Genomic DNA, 12952 nt, shown 5'->3' on the forward strand with positions numbered 1-12952 from the left:
TTCTCATTTTGTGCTTGTATATATGTATTTTCTATAGTTGTACTCATAGCACTCACATTTTGTCTTCTGAGAGTAATGAGTTAGGCATTTTTTGGTGCTGCTATAGTTCTCATATCATTATTTGTAAAGGCTTTATAGTAATCCAAAGATTGGAAGTGCCATCTGTGTACAATTTAGGAAAAATCATTAAAGAGAAGAGAAAATAGACACAGCTATTTGGTATATGGATATTTGCCTGTAAAGAATTTCAGTGCACAGTTCAAAAGAAAGAAACTAAATACTGCAAAGAAGTGAAAATCGTCTAAATGTTCAAGGAACATGGTATTTCAAGGACTTATTTTTTTCTCTGTCATTTTCTCTTTGCCATCCTTCCCACTTAGTTATTTAATGGTGTGGTATTGTATTTATATCATAAGGAAAAGTTGACATAGAAAGATGAAGTTGCTGGGTCTCTCTTTGACTTTTTTCTTTTGATACTCTAAGAAATATGGGTGCTTTCAGTTATGATTAATATATTTATTTACTAATAATTGCTCATCATGTCACTACTTGAACTAGTAACTGGTATAAGTATAACTTAGCTAAGCATTTCTAAGTGTCTACTGTATGCTACTGTATAGTTACCTAAGTATACAATTGCTTTGCTTTTTGATTTGGAAAATTATTGAAACAAACAAATGACGAGGAACATGTATCTTTTGGTATTATAAGGAAGGAAATTAATAGTATATGTTAATATGTGAACACTTAGTAGGTATCAAGTGCTTTGATATGTATTTTGCCCTTTAATCCTCATTAAAGCTCTATTAAAGAGGAACTATTAACTCCAACGTACACAGCAGGAGACAGATGCAGAAAGCTAAGTCACATGTCAAGGTCACACATCTTGTAATTGCCTGAGCTAGGATTCAAAGCCGGATGTGTCTGACCTCATGCCATGGGCACTGTTCTATGTACTTTAAAATGTAATGTGGCGTTCATATTTGTAGCACAGTTTTAGAGGCCTCAAAGAGCGGTAGTACAACTGAGGGTAAAACTCCTAGAATTCTTTAGAGAAGGGTGTCCTGTTAGAGGAATGTGGATTTTTATTTTTTTTTTTTAACAATTTATTTTCCTGAGCCATGTTATGTTACTGTTTAGAACTGCATCATGACCTCAGGGCCTCTTGTCAGCCTCCTTTTCAGAGAAATGCTCTTTCAGAACATTGTTCGCACCCAGCCTCAGAACTCATGTAAACGTTGCTATGTGAAGTCTTTGGAGAGGAAATGGTGAGAGATCTTCTTTTGCAGGTTATGAACTTCTAGATGTAACTGTCATTCTCCACTATCTCGATATAAAATATAACAATCATAGGTTGTTGAAACTATAAATTCCTCATCTCTTTCCTAAGGCTCATGAAGGCGGTCTATAACAATAGTAACAATAGCTACCATTTATTTGAATGCTTAATACGGGCAGATCTTATGCTTTGTGATTTAATAAGGATTATTTTATTTGCTCAACAATACTATGAGGTAACAATTGGGATTTGAAAGGATCAACAAAAAACACTCATTTTTCTCCCTCAGTTCAAAACCAACTTAGAGATAGAAACAGGTATCAAGCAAATGAAAATCAAAATGCCTTAAGTGCCAATAATACAGATAATTAGGGAATGAGGCTTAGAACCACCAGCCAAGTAGGATTGTGGTACTTCCCCATAAAAAAGACAAGACTTAGCCAGTTGCCATCCCTTACAGCCTCTCCCCCACCCCCCAACAATCACAGGCCTATGTACTTGCAAGGACACCTGCCCCTATTTCATTTATAGTATGAAATTTAAAAGGGAGAGTAGATGTGAGAGGGATATAAGTAGAAGTGATAAGAGTTGGACTCACTTGTTGTCAGAGTTGGGGAGTTGTCAAAAGGACTCAGTGTTCTAGCATGCCTAGTCAGAACATGGTAAAACCACTAAAAAATGTGTTTCTAGGAGAGAATAGCGAGTGCTCTTTTGGACATGTGAGTTTGAGGTACCTTGTAAGCTGCTGGAGATTTGAGTCTGCAACTTGGGAGGAAGATTGGCAGCAAAGATGCAGATTTTGGAGTTGTCCATTTAAAGGTGATCACTGGCTGGAACTAAGGGAGCGCTTCAATATGAGCAGCAGAAGAGGAGGTTGGTTTCACAATTGAGTTTTGTATTTGAAGTATACCAAAAGATTTGAGTTGGCAACCTTGAGCAACTTGATCTAGTGTAGAGACAAGGCCCAGCATTGGCTCAGAACTCGACTTCATCTTTTAAGCACAGCCCTATTGCAGCAGAGGGCAAGTTTACAGATTACACCAGTGTGCAGGACAGTTTCCATTTGCCCCTCCACGTTCACTGTCCATCTCATTTCCTCCCCGTTCTCTGCCCTGGGTGGTGGACATATATGAGCTGGGTGAACTGGGTTCCCATTGAGTTCAGACTTGATGGGACATAGAAGGCAGGAAGAGTATGAATTGATGTATTGGTTTTCTTGCTTCTTTTACTGTCAGATCCTTGTAGACTAGCTGCTTTCCTTTACCCAACACTGTCGACAGTGATTCTATTGAAGTTTCTAGTAACTGCCTAGAGGTGCTATGACTTCCAACTGTTACTAGCCCCAGGGGACTCTACTGACTTTTTATAGATTTTATGAACACTGTTCACACCTTTATAAATAATGTCTTTGTTGTCACCCCAATTTCCTGGTTCCTAATGGGACCTTGAATAAATGATACAGCTAGTAAACCAGAAGGAATGTATGTTCTCCAAGGCACTAGCCCTCCCCGTAATGAACAGAGAGGCCTTCTAATCTGGGGGTCTCAGACCTGGGAGGGTGGACACATCCACAAGTACCTGCAGCATTGTCCGTGGACAGAATAATATTCTGTCTGCAGTTATCACTGTTTTTCAAATGTTTGTAAGTGCCTCAGTGATTCATAAAATAAAATATATTGGAAAACATGATGAAATTCATTTTAACTGTTGTCTTCATTTTTAATCAACAGGTAATTTATGTTAAAAATATAATTATTGCCATGGTTGGCTAAGGAAATATTTTAAAATGTGTAGAGTGAGCTCACATGCAAAAAAAAACCCATGTTATCTCATTTTTATGTGCAATCTAAAGAACAAAGTAAATGAACACACAAAACAGAAACTGACTGGTAGATACAGAGAACAAATTGATGGTTGCCAGATTGGGGGAGGGGGTTGGAGGGATGGGTGAAAAAGATGAAGGGATTAAGAAGTACAAATTGTCAGTTATAAAATAGTCACAGGGATGTAAAGTACAGCATAGGGAACATCGACAGTAATATTGTAATAACTATGTATGGTGCCAGGTCAGTACTAGACTTATCGGGGGACCATTCATAAATTATATAGATGTCTAACCACTATTCTGTATACCTGAAGCTAACATAAATAATACTGAATGTCAACTGTAACTGAAAAAAAAAGAATTGGGAACTATTTCCAAGGCCTTTGTTGTTAAAAGTTCCCCAAACTTTTCCTTTTGTCCCAAACTAGGAGGTGGAATGAACTGGTTCAGTCCTAACTATTTGAATGATCGGGATAGAGACCAAGACGACCACCCACACCTTGAGAGGATTTTTGTAAAATCATTTCTAACCTCTTCATTTCCAGGAAGAAATTCAGGTCCTCATTCTCAGGCTTGGCAACACCTTGTCCTTTGTGTGACCTGCTGTGTTCACGCAGTGAGCAGTGTCTACAGAGCACAAAAATAAACATCCCTAAGGGCCTGTGGAATTCCATGGCTTGTGCCGTGTGGGGCAGACCATGGGCCTAGTTCCAGGCTCAGTAGGTGACCCCCCAGCAGTCCATGCACATTTTTAGCCACTCTGCAAAAGCAAGGAGAGAGAGCCAATCTGGCAGTGAAGTTCTGTTTCCTGGTCTGGAGTCAGGGCCTGGTCCTGCCGCTGTGGACTCAGTGAAATATATTCACTGAGGGCTCTGTTACCCAGATGCCGGGAAGGCTGGTTAATCTGGTATGACAGTGGATAAAAATAACAAAGAAAGGCTGGGTAATGTCTTGTTCCCATTCCTCAAGCTCCCTGTACCCTTTCCCTGTGTGTTTTGGGAACATGTCCAGAACTTGAGAATTGGGACTGTTCATTCACTAAATATTTGTTGAGTGCCTGTTATCTTCCAAGCACTGTTCCAGGCATTGGAGACGGTGTGAGGCCTGGGAGCACCGAGGGTGCCCTGCGTTCTGAGTGCAGACCTGTGCTCTTCTGCCTGCTCTCTTTCAAACACCAGTTCTCCACAACACTCCATGCAGTGTGGGGTTAACCTGAAATATTGGACTGAACAATATGACTCGTTACTCCTCCCATGTCAACAACATGGTGGGTAGCGGTGATTACAGAGTGGGGAAAATGTGGTGGTATAGACAGGCAGGACTGTTCTGCAATAAAAGTCTCTCTGTCAACTCACAAAAAAGACTCTGTGAAATGCATCTCTGCAAGTTTCTCCTCTACAGCCGAGAAGCCTCTGATATAACATAGTCTGTCCTAATAATTCCATAGGCTGAAAAGGTACAAAATTAAAATTAGAGTCCTGCAAGGCCACTGAGTTAGATGCAAACATTTATTCCCCAAAACACATATTTTTTGAGCACCAGCTTTATAGTGGGCATTGTGCCAAGCTCTGAGATACTTGACTGCATGTTGTATTTTTTTTTTTTTTTCAAAGAGGGCTACAGCTCAGGTCTTTTACATGGACTTTCAACTAGGAGACAAAAGAACTGTGTTACCGCAGAGAATGGTAGTTGGGGGCAAGTTCTTGGTTATGAATTGCAATGTCAACAAACTATTAGACTCAGAAGTAAGCATTTTTCTGATGTTGCCTAGAATCCTCTGTTAATGGGGAGCTGACAGGATGGGAAAGAATCTTACTTTCTACTCTCTCTGTCTCTTAGATAAATTACAAGTTGTACCTTTTTCTCTCTGTCTGTAGACCAAATATCATATAAATCACTCTGCTGTTTATTCTAGGTCTTATGTAAAGTATTCCTGTCCCCAAAAGTCTTACACACAATGTGGAAACTTTGGCAGCTTCATTACCAAAGGTCAGTGTTTCAGTTTAGTGCCCAAATGTCCCTGACAAACATCCAAAAATTTCTGGTTGAAGTCAGTAATTATTTACTCCCCTGTTACCAAGATCTGCTTGAGGACGAAGCAGAGAAAAGCAGAAAGTTAAAATTAAAAAAAAAGTGTATCACTATTCTGTCTTTACCTGAGAATAATATTTTTTTCATACCACATGTGTAACAAAAATGAATAAATCCATTAGCAGTAGAAGGCATCCCCAAGGTCCAGAGACTCTGAGTGGAAATAACAGTTGGATCCCTGGGCCACAGACTGTGCACACCCTAGCAGAGAGAGAAGGGTTTCTTTAACTTCCCTCCCATGTTCAGTTCTTTTCAGAGTTTGGGTTTGGCCACAGGATAGAAGTCTGTAGGGCTATCCGCTGGAACACTTTGCCCCACTGCTGTAAAGGTTCTGTAGGAAAGTTGGAATTCTCATAGTGTACTTGGAAGATTGTCCTCCAGTACACATGGCGTCTGCTGGGATTCCACATGGCAGACCACGATATTCAATACGGCCTTGAGTCCTGGGTTGGGGTAGAACCAGACATTCAATCCTCAGGAAGAGGAAGTAATAAAATGTCCAGTAACTGGGAGGCAAGATATCTTTCTCTTCCACAAATGTGGTGACATTTAACCATGACATTTAGCAGATATATGCCAGGCTCTGGTCTAAGTGCTGGGGATACAAGAAGGAACATAATAGGAATGGCTTCCACCATGCCAGCTTAGAGGCCAGTGGAAAGCAGCAGGATGCAGTGATTTAGGGGAAAAGAGCATGCGCTTGGGAGTCAGGCTGAGGTTGAATCTGAGATAATTAGAACATTCCTTACTTTATCTGTAAAATGGAGATTATAATACCTCCTTCACAGGATGAAGTTAAAATGAGATAAGGTATAGTAGTGAATCCAGAGCCTGGTGGATTTAAATGCCCCCAAATAGTAACTGTTGTTACCATTGTTATAGTGTGGTTTACTGGGGCCCAGGATGCTGACACTTGAGCTCTGAGTACTGGCTGGTACCTCTGTGACAAGAATGCTTTCCTCCTGGGTGTGTGTCAGAGAGAAGCTGGTTATGCTAAATACTTTTCATTTTCTAGTTGTAATGGCTCACTTTCTTGCTTTATGTCTGAAGATTAGACATCTCTAATGAATATATAAGTGCTTTTCATGCTTCTTTCAGATGAGTTACCATTTAAAAACTAATAACTGTTATTTATGTTTTTAATTTATTTTTTGTGACTTGATGGGGTTCTTTCTGGCGAAGCAGAACTTACTTCATTCATTTATTGGACACTGGGAGAGCTCTTCATCGGCACCAGGCAGAACGTGTGTTGAGGAGAAAACTGGGGGAAGATGTAAGGATGATTTAAGATAGTTTCTGTTCTGTGGAGTTAAATAGTCTAGAGGCAGAAAGAGACAGATAAATAGATAACAAAAGTGTATTTAATAAGGGCCAGGAGAGGCATGTAGAGCGCGCTCCAAGAGAGTCTGTAAAAGGGAGTTAACTATGAGTACTTTGAGGGATGAGGGTGGGGTGGAGGCAGTTAAAGCAGAAATGATGGCTAAGTCAGGTGAGGAAGTGGGGAAGGAAGGAATTTGAAGGTAAAGGAAATAGCACATAAAGAGGTAATAACCTTGTATTTTTTTCAGTGAGTTGCAAGAAATGTATATCATTGGATAGGTAGGAGTGAATTAGACTGGGAGCGAGGCTGATATTTGGCTAAAAAGATGGTCCTATGTATAGGCTGAACATGGAACCAGACAGATTGTGGCTGAGGACACTGGGTTTCCCTGATCAGGAATAGTATCATTGTTTCTCTCTTTCTGCAGAGATAGGAGAAAGTATCTAAATAAAAGAGCTTCAAACAGGACACGCTAAGACTGCAAATGGTGTACCCTGAAAGAGTACCCCTCCACTGCAGAGGCAATAGTAGAGTAGCTTCTGCTCTTCAAAATGCACCATTAAGAAATGAATAGGCTCACTTTTAGAAATAAAGTATTTCCATTCTTAAAAAAAAGAGAAAGAAATGAATAGGCAAGCCACAGAATGGGAGAAAATATTTGTAGCACATGAGTCTACAAAGGACTTGTATCTAGAATATACAAAGAATTCTTATAGCGCAATAAGATAAACAACCCAGTAAAAAAGTGGGTATGGTATTTGAATAGATGCTTCACAAACTAAGATATATGAATAGTTAATAGCATGAAAAAATGGTTAACATTATTAGTCATCAGGCAAGTGTAAATTAAAACTGCAATGAGAATCCATTATACATTGGAGTAAGTGGAACTCTAAAATGTTACTAGTAACATCATACAGCATCATACAGATATCTTGAAAAGCAGTTTGAGAGTTTCTTCTAAAGTTAAATATACGTATACTTATAACATGACTCAGCAAACTTATGCCTAGGTATTTACTCAATAGAATGAAAACACATATTCACAAAAAGACTTGTACACAGATGTTCGGAGAAACTTTATTCATAATGGTCTAAAACTGGAAACAACCCTAATGCCTACCAACAGATGAATATATAAATAAATAGTTGTTTATCCTTAACACACATTATTATTTAGCAATAAAAAGGAAACTACAGATATACACAACAACCTGGATGAATCGCAAAACATCAAAAATGAAAGAAGTCAGAAGCGAAATATTGTGTGATTCTATTTTCATGGAATTCTGGACAGATAGAACTAATCTATATCGACAGAAAGCAAATCAATGAGTGAAACAGTGAGGTTAGGGGAGAGTGACTGCAAAGGAGCATGAGGAGGTGAAAATGTTCTGTATGTGTTTTGATTGTGGTAGTTGTGGTTATATGAGTATATGTATTTGTTAAAAAGTCATTGAAAGGTAGACTTAAAATGGGTGTACTTTGTTGTATTAAATTATGTCTCAATCTAAAAAGTTTCTAGCAGTCTCTGCAAGTTTAAAGTACTCTCTTTCATGTTACCTGAGTCCTTTTTGGATCAATATTCAACCAGATCCAAGGTTAATAGGGTTGTTTCTACCCTCTATTGTGTTTATTCCTTCTTCTCCTTATTACTGTCTGGTTTAGGGGAGAATTCATGTGTCTTCATTGTAGTGGTGGGAGAGGTGGTTGGCATGGAGGTCCCTGAGTTCTCACTGGTTTGAGCAAAGTCTTCCCTAGTATTGGTCACTGGGCATTCTGCTGGTGAAACTCATCCTGCTGGTACTGGCTTCTGTCCTCATTGTGTATCGTGCTGACATGTCTGCTGCTGGTGGAACTTATGGTTTGTACTTTCTGTATGTCCAGGACCTGGGGGAAGTCCCTCCCTTTCTTGTTGCAGTTCTTGACAATCAGCCATGATTTCCATTTCACTCAGGATATTTGCCATGGAATCACTTTCCCTTTTGACATAGCCTTGCCTCTTATCTCTTACCGTGTTCCCCCCAAAATAAGACCTAGTTGTACCATTAGCTCTAAGGCGTCTTTTGGAGCAAAAATTAGTATAAGACCCAGTCTTATATTTTATATTATATTATATTATATTATATTATATTATATTATATTATATTATATTATATTACATAAGACCCAGTCTTATCTTATAGTAAAATAAGACCGGGTCTTATATTAAGTTTAGCTCCAAAAGACGCATTAGAGCTGCTTGTCTGGCTAAGTCTTATTTTGGGGGAAACGTGGTAGAAGGGGCCACTGAGAGAAACTGGCTTACCAACAATGAGCAATAAATACACCTGGAGATATTTAAAAAATATCTGTAGTAAAGGAATATTTTAGAAATGCCAAAAAAGAGAGAGAGAGGGAGAGGGGGAGAGAGAGAGAGAGAGAGAGAGAGAGAGAGAGAGAGAGAGAGAGAGAGAGAGGCAAATTTCATGATTCTTAAATAAAAACAAAGAGGACTTGCCTCCTTTATCAAAGAAGTGTTAGGTAATAAAACGTAAAGCCAGCCAGAGTCTCCTGAGTGTGCCTGGTCTACCAGGTGACTTACGTATTGGGAAAGAGATGCTTAATAATCAGCCCCCTGGTATAAAGGATAGATGCCAATAACTCCATGCCCTGGTTTTATAGATTAGGAAATAATTGTGGAGAGGAAGTGATTTGCACAGGGTCATCCAACTAACTAGCGTAACCTGGGCCCAGTGATCTTGATTCTCACTCTTGGTACCTTTCTGCCACACACCTTTATCTGTTGTGTGGTTGCAAACCAATTTATAAAGTAAGGGTACCGCTAAAGGTTAAGGCACTGGAAATAGATGGGATTGAGGAAGTTGGAAAGACGGTGTTGGAAGCCTACGAAAACAAGTCGTTCCAGGACCACTGTTGCCTTTACTCTAGCTGCATACTGACTGCACGAAACATGTAGGTTTTCTACTGATAGAAGGGACCACTTCAGAAAACTTGACTGAGGGCGAGTGAAAGACTTGCCCCACAAACGGAGTGCTTTACGGGAGAGGTGTTGACTTTTACCAAAAAGTCTTTGCAAATGATTGGATTTTTGAAAGCAAAGAGGGTACATTAAAGTTGAGGCTATATCCCAACTTGTATTGTTAAGGAGTAATCTTAGAGGAACATTATAATACAGTGCCTCTTTTCTTTCAGAAGTTTCCTGAAACCACAGTGAAATGCAGAATTCAATTATATTTTAGTGGTGGGATGTCAAAATCAAATAAACTGGAGGATAATTAGTAAAAGGAAGAATTGCATGATGGTAACATGCTTGCTTTGCTTATAGTTTTAGGTATACCATCAACTTAAAGACTTGTCTATTATACTTGTGTAATATCAAGTGGGTTAATTTTCCACAAGAATGCTCAGGCTGTTATTCTAAGGAAACTGCAGGCTTCTGCAAAGTCTCTAGGAAACAAGGTTAGTCTGTCTACGAAATTCAGAAACATTTCTTCATGTAAATCTTTAAACGACTTGTTTTGAAAGAAATTCATAGGAGTTGTTTTGTGAGCATTGGTACCCCTGCGGTAACCTTGTGGGCGTCCTTCTCTTCCTTTCGTCATGGTCAGTCACAGGACTGGGTGCTTAAGCTTTACCCTTCCTTGGATGGCTTGTTGACAGAAATGCCCAATAACAATTTTGAAATCTGAAGGGCAGATGGACAAGTGCACTGTCCAGAACTGACCAGAGCCACCCATTCCATTTGGATTCAGATGCAGTGATGTCATGCGGGTCCCATCACTTCTCTGAGCTTCAGCTTCGCCATCGTGAAAGGGAGAAAATAGTGCTTGTCTCTGAGGCTTGTGAGGCTCCAGGGCAACTCTTCAGGAGCAATGATTAAAAATACTATTGCCGCTCTTTTCCTCCCTGGCTACGTGAGGGTCGGCCGCCATTGTGAATGACAAAGTGACTCTCTGGACCAGGAAGTTCATGACCAATCGACTACTTCAAATGGTGATCGATGTCCTTCGTCCTGGGAAGGCAACCGTACCTAAGACAGAAATTCGGGAAAAACTAGCCAAAATGTACAAGACCACACCAGATGTCATCTTTGTGTTTGGATTCAGAGCCCATTCTGGTGGTGGCACCAACTGGCTTTGGCATGATTTATGACTCCTTGGGTTACACAAAGTAAAAGGAACCCAAACAAAGCCTTGCAAGACATGGCCTCTGTGAGAAGAAAAAGACCTCAAGAAAAACAGTGCAAGGGACGCAAAAACAGAATGAAGGAAGTTAGGAGGACTGCAAAAGCCAATGTTGGTGCTGGCAAGAAGAAGGAGTACAGGTTTGTCAGTGGCTTTATCTGTGGCGACTGAGCAGATTTTTCATGAGCGCACGAATAAACTAAGAACTTAGAAAAACTACGATTGCATGCCAATGTTCTCAGAGCCGTTATTTCTCCCTGCCCTGTGATCCTGTGAGGCTGTCCCTTGTCCTGTGGCTTTCCCCAGGTTGACTCTAACTTACAACAGACCTTTGCTCGTTATGTTGTCACTACAGCTGTACTCGGGAGTGTTACATTTTTGGACTTACACGCCATTGAGTTTTTTGAGAGGTCCTCACCAATCAGTTCTTATAAAATGTGGGAACGCCAAAGAGAGGTCGCTCCACTAAAACAAATGAAAATGGAATTATCTGGGGATCGCAGAGGCAAAGGAAAAATTAATGAGACTCAACATTTTTGTAAAGAACACATTTTATTGTGCCAGGGGCTTTGAATACAGTGTGTCCTCTACGGAATAATCACCTACTTTTCATTGTGTACTATCAATAAATGGTATGGTTAGTTTCAATCCATGAGAAACTATTTTTGTGCTCATGTTTATACTATAGGAGTAGAACTGAAGTATCTACTTAAGAAAATTATATATAAAATGGGATTGAATGCAATTTTGAAAATGAATCATAATTATACCAGCCCAGTTATATTCCTTTTTGCTATTATTTGTGACAGTGACAAGGACAGAACCTTTACATAAGTTTTACACAGCTTCTCTTACAAGACACACACAATTTTAGAGACTTTTTTTCGCTTTAACATGGCATCATAAATGTTTTCCCATATTATAATATTATCTTCTTGTTTATAATTTTAAACAGTTGTATACTATTCCATTTATTTAATATAGCACTAACTCTCTAAACACTTCCCAGTTGTTGAGCACTTAGATGTTTCTGTTTTATATATTATTCATAACGCAGCTGTTATTTTTTTGCCTATAGTGTTGAACTTCTTTTAAATTGTTTCCTTAGGATAGCTTCTCAGAAATGAGATTATTGTTCAAAAAATATGAATAACTTCCAGTTCTTGATCCATCGCACTCTATTGTTTTCCAAAGGGCTGTTGCACAATACTAGGGCTTCAGCATTCTTTACAGCACTGGGCAGCACTAACGGAGAGGATGGTTTCATATCGGACATTTATGGGTAGGTAGGTGGCTTTAGAGTCTTAAGTTGGAAAATAGCTTAACCTTGGGGATTATTTTAATGGAAAAACCTATGAAGGGGCTATGACTATACCAAGGCAGAGGTATCCAAGCTTTGGCTTTTTTACTTGTACAATTGATTCTGTCACTTCATGACACTTGGCATCTAATTGTGTCCAATTGATGAGTAACTCTGTTGTGTGTGTTTGTATGCAGATAGCGGTAGAATCTCAATTGCTAGTCCTGTTGAAATCATGCGACAGAGTGCTAGATATAAACCATACCATAAATGTGAGTCATGTGTGGCTGTACAAGAAACTGATAGCAACATAGTATAGGCAGAAATTGAAAACCTTATTGCTTCCAGGGGCCCAGCAGGTGTTGTCCGTGAGTGAAACGGCCCAAGGGCTGGACAATACAGGATGCCAGGGTCAGGATGACGTGGGGAGTACAGGCCTAACCAAACGAAGGTATTGCTACTTGGCTCTAGCCCATGGCTGCCACAAAGGAACAGCAGCCCAGTATCTTTAGTGCTTTCAATTCTTCAAGAGAATTTGGAATTCTGGATTTTTAGGTGTCTGAGAGCTCCAAAGTCTTAAATGCTGATTATCTCCTGCCCTGTCCTCCCAAATATTGGCATTTTATTCTGCAGATCAATGCATCACATCTCCCGAGAATAGGGGTTTGCACACTTTCTCTGAAAAAGGCCAGACAGTAAATACTTTAGGTATGGCTAGCCATCCATTCTGTTACAACTACTCAGTTGCTATTTTACATGAAAGCAGTCAAAGAAAAAATGCAAATAAATGAGCGTGGGTGTGTTCCAACAAAATTTTATTTACTAAAAGAGGCAGCAGGCCAAATTTGCTTAAGGGCTGTAGTTTGATGACCCCTGCCCAATAAGATGACAAAATGCCTTATTAAAAAAGTAAGAAGCTAGCTAAGTTGCTAGCTCACTGTATAGATAT

General features: G+C 39.6%; 1 protein-coding gene and 1 pseudogene across 7 annotated transcripts in view; both read left to right on the forward strand.

The window, feature by feature from the left end:
* Nucleotides 1-12952, forward strand: part of SLC16A12 (solute carrier family 16 member 12) — a 185119-nt gene that overhangs the window by 52394 nt on the left and 119773 nt on the right. The gene's annotated exons all lie outside the window — the stretch shown is intronic.
* LOC148755176 (small ribosomal subunit protein eS24 pseudogene) lies at nt 10221-11113 on the forward strand (annotated as a pseudogene).

Source organism: Rhinolophus sinicus, chromosome 15 (assembly GCF_057876585.1).
Source record: "Rhinolophus sinicus isolate RSI-liver-muscle chromosome 15, RSI-T2T, whole genome shotgun sequence".
Lineage (NCBI taxonomy): Eukaryota > Metazoa > Chordata > Mammalia > Chiroptera > Rhinolophidae > Rhinolophus > Rhinolophus sinicus.